Genomic DNA, 13,529 nt, shown 5'->3' on the forward strand with positions numbered 1-13,529 from the left:
TACTACTAGGATCAAAGGAAGCACCAGGAAACTACTTGATGAAGCTTTGTAGATTTGGGGGCCCAACTTTACCTTATTCAAGCATAGTGTAGTAAGATTAGATGCATCATTTAGTAACACATAAATGAAGAACTCTAGAAATTGTTCCTGAAATAATATCTTTAGAAATGATTGTTCTCAAATCAATGCAAAACTTGCATTATTTCAAAAGAAAGTTGCCAATAATTTCAAAACATCCTATTAACATTTCAAAAGAGAGAGAGGCGAGTGAGAGAGAGAGAGAGAGAGACCGAGTGAGTGAGAGAGGCGAGTGATAGAGAGAGGCGACTGACAGAGAGAGACCAAGCGAGAGAGAGAGGCGAGTGACAGAGAGAGAGACCGAGCAAGAGAAAGAGAGGCGAGTGACAGAGAGAGACCGAGCGAGTGACAGAGAAAGAGACAGAGAGAGAGAGAGAGAGAGTATACCTTTTTGTTTTTGAAATTCTTTTTTTTCTTCTTCTTTTTCTTCTTGCCCTAAGAGAGTTGAATGCAAGCAAATGAAAATAAAAGGGAAAAAGGCCTCCCTTTTATAGTCGTTGATACTTTGTCAATGACTATAAACCACCTAGGCATTCCTCGCCTAGGCAGTGCCTAAGCGTCTTAGGTGGCACCTAGGTAGGGGTGGCAATTTCTAACACGACCCGCCAACCCGTCTCTTAGGCGGGTTCGGGTTGGGCTTAAGCCAACCCGTTTAATAAACGGGTCGACCCGTGTAACCCGTTTATTAAACAGGTCGGGTTCGGGTTGGGGGTATGCCAACCCGGCTGACCCGTTTAATAAACGGGTTAGGCGGGTGGGTCAACCCGCCAACCCGACCCGCGAACCTGACCCGCGAACCTGAAAACCCGTTTACCTGACCCAACCCATTTATTAAATGGGTTGGCGGGTCGTGTCGGGTTACCCGTTTATTAAACGGGTCGGGTTCGTGTTTGCCACAGCCGACCCGTTTAATAAACGGGTCGGGTTCGGGTTGAGGTATGCTGACACGCCAACCCGCCAACCCGACCCGATTGCCACCCCTACACCTAGGGATAAAATTAGGGCCCCACTGCCCAAACCACACCGCTTAGGAGGGGGGCTACGCCCAGGCCGCCTTTAACAACCAAGGTTCTGATTTTGGTGCAGCTAAGGGTGAATTTGAAATCTTGGATCACAGATCTGAAGTTTGACATGGCATGGGCAGCTGCTGATGTGTCATGGGGTGCATGCCCGGATCCAATGCTATTCAAACGAAGGATTTCAGATAAAGGGAAATACAGTGAGATCCTTTCAAAAAAGGATCTGAAATCCTTATTATAAAGGTAAATAAGGAGGGATCCTTGGATTTGAGAATAGAATGGGAAGGGTCTGATATCATATCCTCAAATTTGAAATCCTAAAAACTCCTTCATGTTTGATATCCTAACCTTTCAAAATGCACATCTAAGAGGGCGCTTTTGACACCCCCACTCAAGGCAAGCCACTTTTCCTTGAAAAGGATGCTGATGAGTGAAAGTGCTTCCTCACAGGGAGAAGTGTGAACCCTAATAAATGATACATTTTTTTTTTATTTTTCTGCATTTACCATATGTGGACCCATCACACTTTTTTCATAGACATGTTTGTATTGCACCTTTTAACAAAAAAAGGGATTTTTTTTCATAGGACAGTGCCTGGCATGAAACAAACATGCATCGGTTTCACCAAAACCATGCTCAGAACGTCGTTTTTAGTAGCAAACACTAAAACATGGTTTGTGGACAAAACTGAGTTTCCAATCAGTTTTGCAAAACAGGCTCCCCCCATCTCCCCCTTTTCTCAACACTCACCTCTTTTTCCAACTTAATTTACAGTGAGGAACTGAAATTAGGGGGACACTACCCCAATTCAGTCCTACCATTGTTCAGTTGAAAATGGTTTTTTTCAACCACCTCCAAGATAAGAGACCTAGTTATGCTGGTTCTGCCTGCCATACTTATGGTTGTTGTCCTGTCAGGTAAAACTCTGTGGGCTTACCCCTTGCCCCAAGGGAATTTTCATGCTTCAACTTGCTCCAGGGATGACACCCATAAGATTTGAACCTATACCACCTTCCTAGTGGCCTAGGTCCCATCCTACTACACCAAACACCTTTGGGGACTCTTTGAAAATGGTAAAAAATAACTTTTGTTGTTTTTTTAGATTTGAGGTTGTCTGAACTTTTTTTTGGTTCACCAAAAAAAAAGAAAAAGACTAAATTGGTGATATATATATAGTTTATTATGCACTTTTATGATAGATCAAATTAAACTTATATTTATAATTGATGATTCAAGTTAAACTTTGTAATTGAATGGATCAAGTTAAGCTTTGACTATAACTTTGTAATGAAGCCCACGTATTGAATGTAACTTTGTAATTGTTAAACTTAAGTTATTTGATTTCTTGCAAATCAACAATATTTAGTTATATGTTAATCATATTGACTTGTCTATAAATAGAGAAATAGTCTTACAAAACTATCAAATTTTTGTCGATCAATAGGATTTTTGCAAATATACTTCATGAGATTTTAGAACGTATATGCGAAAAAGTATGATATATGCAAATGAATTGAAAATAGTTGCCGAAAGGGAAGCAATTAAGGATAGGTTGGGGACCACTAGTTGATGACAAAAGAAAAAATAAGCAGGTTTGAGACAACATCGATTCAAATAATCCGTAAAAAAATAAGAAATATCGCATATTTGTCATAATTTTGTAAATATTTAAGTACAATATTTGCGATATAAGGATATTCACAAATAACTTTATGTGAGATCGTGCAGTACATGCGAATATGTAATATATTTGCGGATTTAGTGGTAAGTGGTTTCACACATAAATTTATATGATTTTAGGAAGTATATGCAAAAAGTAAGATATTTGCGAGAGGTGTTTCATAATATATTTATGTAAAATATTGACGTATATACGAAAGAGTAAGATATTTGTGATTTTGGTAGTTTTAGTTTTACCAAAATTCATAAATAAATTTATGCGATTATAAATTTAAGTGTGAGTTATTGATTTTTCACCATCTCAAAATTGAACATTTTGGTGTAATGGACATGATAAAACCTTTTAACATAGCAAATAACGTGTGCTTAATATATCTTTATGGTTAGATCTAACCATCCAAATGTGTTTAGCGTGGGTTATATATATATATATATATATATATATATATATATATATATATATATATATATATATATATATATATATATATATATATATATATATATATATATATATATATATATATATCAAGAGAGAGAGAGAGAGACTCATCCGGGTAGTTGGTCGGAGAATTATAGAGTGAACTTGGCATTTTAGATACTTTTTTTTTTGCAAATTTGACCCTGCAGATATGTTTAACATTGTCTATTTGCAAGGAATCAACTATTAGATCATGTTGTTTCAACAAAAAAAATGATTTTGGATGCTTGAATATTTATGAAAAGTTTGAGTTGTTAATTTGTTAAAAGATTTTGCTTATGCATCGCAATCGGGTGATTCACGAGCTAGTTCCTTTAAAACAAACATGTAAATTACATTGGTGTATATATATATATATATATATATATATATATATAGAGAGAGAGAGAGAGAGAGAGAGAGAGAGAGCTAAATGTGTAGCTTATATATCATCCTAGACTCATTGAAAAAAAATACTTGCATGTATCATTTGCTTAATCTAAACCTATAGACATGATCTATATGCTCTGTTTAGTAAAAAAATGTGTATTAATCTAAATATTGTTCATGATTAAATGTATTTTTATCCCAACAAAAAAATCAATGATTTATATTACACAAAAAACTTAATTAACTACCACCTAGGTGGTATCCCATGTGATAAGCAGGGTCCTGTGTCAAGCTGAAGGCCCAAGATCCAATCCCTCTGCCACATGGGGCAGCTATTGTTCTGGTAGGGATCCGCCTCACCCAACTTGCCTTTAAAAAAAAATTAACTAAGAACCTGAAATTCTTGTTAAATTGATTCAGTCCAAGACATAGTTTTTAGTGAATAAGTAATGATAGATACATCTATATGTTTGAATTAAGCAAAAAATACATGCAAGTACATTTTCCAAAACAGATTAGGAGATAAATGGTTTGAAAGCTCTTTCGAGAGAAATAGAGGGAGGGAATGGAAGACATATTCGAATGAGCTCCTTCTTTCATGCTTCCTTCCGTTCTACGAGGTTGGGTCCACACCTCCCTTTTGGAAGTTGCCCATGAAGCCCACGTGGAACCCAGAATTTCGGTCCTTCAACAACACAAAATGTTTCACACTATCAACTTGTTCAAAGATCATGGACGAGATGATTGTGAAGAGACATGGTCTTCACTTGAGAGGGATGGTTGCCCCTTGAAGGGTGGTCAAACAAGGGTGGAAGGATCGCAAGGCAGTGGCGGAGCCAAAAGTTTTTCGTTGGGTGGGCAGACCTCGGGTCTCAGGGACAATGCCAAAAGTTCCCGGCGATGACTCCATCGTAGGTGGGCTTGCCGAAGGTGGGTCTGTCCGAGTCCTCGGCGGAAGAGAGGGCCGCCCTCTTCAAAGATGGGTGGTTGTCGATCTCCATGGCGAGGGGCTGACCATCGTCGTCGGCAGTCGATCTCTTCCACTTGTTGCTGTTCTGGCCTCCCAGCCCTTCATCTAGATGCCGGAAATCGATGGTGCAGGCCATCGGTTTCAGAGAGAGACGATGGTCGTCTTCTCCTGTTCTATTTTGGCCTTGGCGGCAGAGGGAGAGAGACATATAGAGAGCGAAAGAGAGAGTCTAGGGCTGCATACAGGTCGGACTACAGTCCAGACCCGTGTGAATTTAGGTCTGAATCCGAACTAGAGGGAATCAATTCATTTACGGGCTAATTAAAGACTCTTTTAAGCTAATGTATGTAAAAACATAAGGTAAAGTAACAGAATTATTGAATAATGTGCAAAAAACTATTACTGATATTATAATGACACTTGTTCGAATTTTTTTTTTTCGGTTTCTAATTCTGGGGTGGGCGACGGCCCACCCATGCCCACCCCTGGCTCCGCCACTGCCCAAGGACAAGGTTAGGTGGGCACTATGGCATGATGGTAGTTGCAGCGCATCTTCGCTCTACAAAGCGCTGGCAAACCCGTTACCGGCTTGGCTAACGAGGAACGCTCTATGGAGAGGTCTTCTCCCACTTCGCGGATAGCTCTTGGGCTGGCTCTTTCTTCACAGGCGGATTACAAAAGAATTGTGTCTAAAGCAATGTGGCACCCAAGGAATGCTCTATGGTGAGGTCTTCTCCCACTTTGTGAATCGCTCATGGGCTGGCTCTTTCTTCATAGGCGGGTCACAACAGAATTGTGTCTAAAGCAATGCAACACCCACCCGGCGAGTAGATGCAGCATGTGCCTTTCCGATGAGGAGTCATTTTCTCACCTGTTTTTTTTTTTTTTGTACTCTCTGTTGTTGTTTGGTGTTCTTATTCCATCTTTTTATGGCAGGGTGATACCTCATCACTACTGCGGATTCTGCCTCTATTTTACTGATTCAATGAACTGACTTTATCTTCTCTCAAAATAAAAAATAAAAAATTTCGAATGAGCTCATATAACAGGCTCGACAAGCTCAAAATCAACAATGGGTGATTGGCACAATTTAGCTTGTTTATGCTTGTTAAGAGGCAATAAATATATTCTAGATATATTTTACATATAATATATTGTCGTAGAACAAATTATTGAAGTATTTGGTTTGTAAGGAATATGTTTAAATATAAAATCTTATTGCTTGCAACTTTGAAACTTTTTTTAGTCTGATTTAACTTTTTTGTTTTTTTTTTAATGTAAACAAGCCATTTTGAACGCAGTTCCATTAGCTTGAGCATATTGTGAGTTCAAACCTGTGACTCAATTAGTGAAATAGTAGTCAGCCTTTTTTCTGATAGGCAAGCCGGGGTTAGCCAAACCCCTCACTAGTTATACAACGTACCAATGGGGTTTGAACTTGCAACGTCCCAACACAAAGTGACATGCACTACCACCTCCTATCAAACAAGTGGAACACCTTTTGGTGAAATGGTATTCAACTTGTTTACCAGCCACACGAAGAGAGAAAGAGAGAGAGGTTATAAAAAAGGAGTGTAGATTAGGTCAAAGCAACCTCAGACGGGTTAAGTTAGGGCTAGGAAACAAACCGAGCAGCTTGTCAACCAGAAAAGTGTAGGGACCTTTATGCACAGATGCAAAAATGCAGTGGGGATGAAGATGTCGTTGTTACGCTCGAAATCACTAGGACACACTCTCAACCCTTTTGCAAGTTTGAATGCATTTAGTAATTGTAAGTGTTACTTTCTATGAATGCTTGTATGATTCCTTGTATGATTTATCATATTTATACTATACCTTTTTCATTGCATTTATATTTGTGAAGAGTTCAAGTTTTTGGGACACACTCATGGAAGAAATCCCTTCATCCCCCAAGAGACACGTCTCTTGCATTTGAGTATTGTAATTGTTGGAATGGCCCCCAATAGTTAACTTATGGCTACATGGTCTTACATCTCCCACTTGGGCATAAAGGATTTTCTGTGTTTATATGCTTGTTCTCAACCAAAATCTTGCATACATAATTTTTGAGTGATCTTTACTTGACTCATATGTTTAGTGAAAACATCCTCAGTGACTGCCTGGGTTAGCGGATCTGCTATTGATGTAAGTTTTATGAAACGGATTTTTAAAGATATATTTTTGATAAAAACGTTTTGTAAAAGCCAAACACCAAATAATAAAAACCAGCTCACACTAGGGTGAGATCTGGGTCGAACTCAGGGAACGAAATAAAAAACTTTGTATTCTACAAAAATGCAGTCTTTATTTCTAAAATAAATAAATAAATAAAAGTAATTAACTAATGACAATGAGTTACCCTCTCGAGAGGGCTCAAAAATAATAAATGGCCTTATCACAAACCCACTTAAAAATAACTAAACCTAAAGCTAAAAGAAAAGAAAAATTGAGGGTCTTCTGTTGCTTGAGCTCTAGTCCCTTGCACTGCTCTTCTTCCTTTGAATCAAAGAGCTTATAGTGTTTTATTTTTATTTAAATGTCTTGCCACTTCTGAGGGCTCTCTTGAGGGACCTTTTAGGGGCTTCTATGAGCTTTTTGAGGGCTTATCACACACGCAATTGTTCCCTGCAAAACACAAAAAGATAAAAACACAAAACAAACAAAGACACTATTCCTAAAACAAAGGTTAGACATATAAAAACAAGAAAAACAAGAATCAAACTAGCTATTCTAACAAACTTGTAACAAACTATTTAATAAACTACTACTTGTGATTCAAGAAAACGTTAACTCTAAAACCAGCTTCTTAAAGATAAGAACCAGCAAAATATCTAATCTAACTAAATAATATGAAACTACTCTAACTAAAACAACTCTTAACTAATCAACTATTCGATATTAATTTAACCACCTAACTACAAAACATTAACTATAACTAACTGATGAATGGCATGCAGCAATATAAAAAATTCTATTCTAGACTAAGTACCCAAATTGAATGCTTGGCTAAATAACTAACACCTAAAGATTAACTTAGCTAATAGAAATTCTAATATTAGGCTAACTGCTAATTACCAAAAAGAATTAAATGACGTCTAAACTATTAACTAAAATATTGTAAAATAACTCTATCTAATTACTAGCGCAGTTGTGCATAAAACTTGTAGACCGGAAACTGCCTAACATTAATCACGCTGAGTGACGTGATTAATAGCAATAACTAGACTCACGCGATTGGTTCACACACAGAAAAAAAAAATCTGAATGAAAACACTGAATACAAAACCTGGATTTTGAATAGATCACGCTGATCGAATTACGTGTTCAACAATTGTACGATTTGGACATACGCACTAGTGCATATTTTCAGTAAAAATGTTGCACCCATGCAGATTACTGCATGCTATGGTAGATCAGATCTCCAAAAACAATTGCAGTTTATGAATCTGATCCATTGTAAAAAAAATCTGAATCAAACATGGGCAGCGTGCTCACGTTGATGGTGTGTGTGCTCTGGTCAGACACGCGGGTTGTTGAAGATGTTCCAGTAAAAACCAGAAAAATAATATTTCCAAACCGCGTGTCACCAGATCTGAAAATATCTTTTCGCGCTCAACCTGTTCTAGTAGCACAAGTTATTCTTTGCACACAACACGATAAATCAGAGAAGTGTGGTCCTTTGACGTGTTTGCATGTTCAAACTAACTTGTGTGAGTGTACAACCCACACAAATCATTTTTCAGGTCTTCGGAACGATTAAACTATGTTGCGTTTTTTTTTTTTTAAATTTGAATATGAACTAGAATAAAATGAAACACAAAAGCTATTCTATGATGCAACGTGTCCTACTCTAGCATGCAAAAAACGAGAAGATGATATCAAACTACCCTAGATGAAACAATGATGTTGTAAATAAAGTGCAATGCATGTAATAAATCTACTGAATAAAGAGACGGGGAAAAGAAGCGTACCTCATGAGCGCTTCCGACGGAGGGGTTGAGAAGAAGAAATGGTTGTTCCCGTGGTTGAACACGCGCTCCGACGACAGGGTAAGAAGGCATCGATGAAAATAAAGATCCAAAGTATGACAAAATAACGATCAAAGAAGAAGAAGAATCGGGGTAGAACCGGTGATCGAATGAAGCAAAGAGGGAGGAAACGAATAGGAGAGGGAAAAAATTAGGGTGAAAACGATTTTTCTAAAAACACCAACTAATTTTTGAAAATTTTAAAACTACACTTCTAAAAAATATATTTTAAAAAATAATCAATCCTAAACTAATTAAAACAACAATTAAAACTCCTAAACTACTTAAACTATGAATTGTGAAATCCTAAACCAATTAAAACACTATAAAAATGCAGAGAAGGTTTGAACTTAACGATTTTAGCTTTATTTTGATTTTAAAGTATATTGAAAAACACTGACAAGAATGGGTTTTTAATTTATTTTTTTGACGGATCATGCATAAAAATATTTATATAAAATGCAGAATTTATGCATGATTAGTTACCATGCCACTTGAAGGAATATAGTCCACTGCTATTTCATTTTTTTTCATAAGCATATCATGAATATATTGATATTTAACTTCAATATGCTTACTTTTAGAGCTATCAACTCTTGTTTGTATTAGTCTTATAGCCATTTTATTGTCACAATAAAGTTGAACTGGATCTTTTGAAATATCCAATTTCAACTTATTTAGGAAACTATTTATCCACACACCAAATGTGACTACCATGTTACAGGCAATATACTCAGCTTGAGTATGTTGTATCACGCACCGTTGTTTCTTGTATGACCATGCAATTGCCTCACCTCATAACATAAATATATAATCAGAGTGGACTTTATTTCATCTCTATCACCAATAAAGTCAACATCTAAGTAGCCTACAAGCTTTAAACTATTTGACTGATAGTATAACTTGAGTTCTTTAGTTCCTTTTAGATATTGAAAAATTTTCTTCACTGCTTCCCAATGAGAGAGCCTAGGATTACTTTGATATCTACTCACTAGACTTACAACAAAACTCAAATTAGGTCTAGTGCAAATCATTGCATACAACAGGATTTTAATTGCCTCAGCATAGAGAACATTCAACTTTTTTTTTCATCTTTTAGACAGTCATTCTTACTTAGTTTTTGGCCTTTTACTATAAGAGTACCTTTTGACTTGGTACTTTACATTCTAAATTTCTTTAGAATGTGGTCAAGATATTTTTCTTGACTTAGACATAGCAATCTCGATTTTTTTATCCCTCTCTATCTTAATTCCAAGGATATATGAAGCTTCACCCATGTCCTTTATTTCAAATCGAGAACTTAACTATGATTTAGTCATATTTATCATGTCTATGTCATTTTCTGCAATTAATATATCATCAACATAGAGAGATAACATAGTAAATTTAACATTACTATCATTGGCATATACACAATGGTCCAGACTATTTGCCTCATAACCCAATTTGGTTATAGCATTATGAAAAGTCAAATGCCACTATCTTGGTGACTGCTTAAGTCCATACACGGATTTATTTAACTTGCATACCTTATCCTCTTGACTCTTAATTCCAAAACCTTTTAGTTACTGCATGAAAATAGCTTCATTTAGTTCACCATTTAAGAAGGTCATTTTCATATTCATTTGATATAAGTCAAGATCAAAATAAGCTATCAATGCCAAAATAATATGAAAAGATGTTAGTTTGGCTGCAGGAGAGTAAGTTTCTTCATAATCAATCCCTTTTCGTTGAGAATAGCCTTTTTCTACTAATCCTGCCTTGAATATATCAATAGATTCATCTGCCTTGAGTTTTTTCTTGAGAACACACTTACTATCAATTGCCCTATATCCACTAGGCAAAGTAGGTAGTTCCCAAACTCCATTCTTTTCTATAGAATCCAACTCATCCTTCATTTCTTCCTTGCATAGTTCAGACTTATTAGAAGCAAGTGCATTTTTAAAAGTCAAGTTGTCAAGAGTTTTGTTTAAATAAATGAAATAACATAATTCCTCACTTAAGAATGTATAATAAACATTCAAATAGGATGGAGGAATTCTTTTTCTTTTTTGTTCAATTATTGGCTTTGAATTTTGCTCATTATTCACAACTAGATCGTTATGCTCTAACTCTTGACATGGTATACCAGGATCATTTATGATATCAAGAAAGACACATCATCTTGAAGATCAAAATTGATTTCTTGAGTTTCTAGGAATTCTACCTCTCTACTCTCTATAAATCATTTTTCATGATTATATTGTCGATATCTCTTTGATCTTTTTGGGTATCCCATGAAGATGCATTTGATAGTTTTGTTATCTAACTTGTCTCTCATTTGACTAAGAATCAACACATGTGCAGGTGACCCTCACTTTCGCAAATGACTCAAGTCTAGCTTTCTACCAGTTCATAATTCATGGTGTGTAAGCTCTACAACCTTTGAAGGAACCTTATTTAGGATATACATGGCAGTGCAAATTACTTCTCCCTATAATTTTTTTAGAAGATTTACATGTGCCAACATGAACCTTGTCATATTTATTAAGGTTTTATTCATTCGTTCTGTTACACCATTTTTTTGTGGTGTATAAAGCATAGTTGTATGAGAAGTTATATTATTATCAATGCAAAATGACTTAAACTCATCAAAGTTATATTAACCTCCTCTATCAAATTTAATAACTTAGATTTTTCTTTTTAGTAATTTTTCAACTTCATGTTTATATAACTTAAACTTTTCTAAAGCTTGAGATTTCTTAGAAATTAGATATATGTAGTTATACCTTGAGTAGTCATCTGTAAATGTGATGAAATATGATTTTTTATGTGTTTCTACTGTTAAAGATCTACAAATATCTGTGTGTATCAAAACTAGTAAGTCACATGACCTACTTTCCTTAGAAAAACGCTTTCTAGTCATTTTACCTGATATGCATGGTTCACATTTTTCAAATTTTATATTTTTAAGAGAATGTAATAATCTCATGCGAATTATTCTTTTCATTTTATTAATATTTATATGCCCTAACCTTAAATGTCATAAATATCCACTAACATTAAATGCACAATCAATATAACCACAAATATTTATTATATTATTTATAGAAGGAGTTACATTAAGATGAAAAAGACCATAGTCATCATCATAGATACCCCTGAAATTCACTTTTCTATCTTTCTCAATAGTGACCTTGTCACCCCGAAAGCAGATTTTGATGCCCTTTTTAACAAAATCTCTCACTGCTAAAAGATTTCTTCTCATAAAAGGTACATAAAGTATATTTGTTACTAGGAGACTAGTCCCTTCTACCTAAAGCCTATAAGTCCCTATCCCGACCACATCACTATAGGTATTATTTTTCATATATACTTTACGATCTTCAGGTTTCAATTTCTTCATCTCTACAAGTCCTTCCTTTGTCTTAAATGCATATCACGTCGCACCTGAATCAATCCACCAGCCTAGGAGATCAATATTTGTGATCAATTATTCAGACACAGTACATACTAATTGTCCGTCTTCATTTATTTGATTTCCTAGATTATCCTTCTTGATTTTATTTGGGCAATTATTCTTGAAATGCCCAACTTTTTCATAAGAAAAACATGCTCTTCTGGTTGCAGTTTTGGAGTTTTTTGTTTGCATTGGACGCTTCTTGTTGATTTTATTCTTCTTAAATTTCTTAAAGAATGTGCGTTTAGGCTTGAACTTATGAGAGGTTGTCGGAAAGGATTCGTAGGTATTCATAACTTTTTCCTTCTTATCTTTCGACATGTGCTCTCGTTCAAGGGTTAATTGAAGAGGAAGCTCAGTTAGAGTTAGACTTTTCTGATTTAATCTCATGGCAATTGACACCATCTTCCAAGTTGGAGGGAGGCTTTTTAGTATGGTGAAGATTTGCATGCTCTCAAGAATATTATTTTCAGTTGTAATTAAGTACTTAACCATTATCAACATTCGATTCACGTGATCAACCACGTTGCCTGGCTCTTTTATCCTGTATAAGTTATATTGCCCTAGAAGAAGTTGAATGTAGGTTTCTGAAGTCATATCATATTTCTTTCTAACTTCTTCTATCAGTCTTTTTGCAGTGTCAAAGTCTTTAAACACTCAGATGAGGTCATCTTGGTTAAATATTAGAAGAGTTGCTCGAGCAAGTTGATCATCTTCGATAAACTTATTATGAGTTTTCTTCTCTTCTTCACTCGATTTATCAATTAACAAAGATTTTACATTATTCAATACATATAGGGTCTTGTTATGTGTTAATAAATATTGCATCTTCCTTTTCCACATTCCAAAATTTGTCCAATTGGGCTTTTTAATTTTGGACAACTCAGCTATGACTATTAAATTTGCCATATTCCTAATTATAAATAAATATTAGAATTAATAAAGCTTATTCTAACTAATATTTATAAATGAAACTAGTTTTGATCCTTCTAAACTAGTTTAGCATGCAATATGGTCTTTAAGTATCCAAGAAATTCACAAAAATTGCTAAATATTAAGTACTATTTGATAAAAATAAGTAGAATGTGTTTTTCAGAAACTCAGAACCACTTTTCTATAATTTCAAAAAGTAATGAGAGGTTTCATGTAAACAAAAGTCACAAAAACCTGTTTCTAAAACTTTTCGAGTTAAACAGAAAGTTTTGACTCTCTTTTTGTAATATCAAAAAAGTTCAGAGGCTCTATTATGCAAAAATACAATAAAGCAAAACACTTTCTAAAATTTTTGAGTTTTTCAGAAAAGGTAAACCACTTTTCTGCAATTTTCAAAAAGGCAGAAGCCTTTTTAAGCAAAAACAGAAACAGAAACAGAAACAGAAACAAAAACCTTGAATTTTTTTTTTGAGTTAAACAAAAAGATACAACCTTCTTTCTATAATTTCAGAAAAAATCAGTAGCCTTTTCA

This window comes from Nuphar pumila, chromosome 12, assembly GCF_984573655.1.
Source record: "Nuphar pumila chromosome 12, dmNupPumi1.hap1.1, whole genome shotgun sequence".
NCBI lineage: Eukaryota > Viridiplantae > Streptophyta > Magnoliopsida > Nymphaeales > Nymphaeaceae > Nuphar > Nuphar pumila.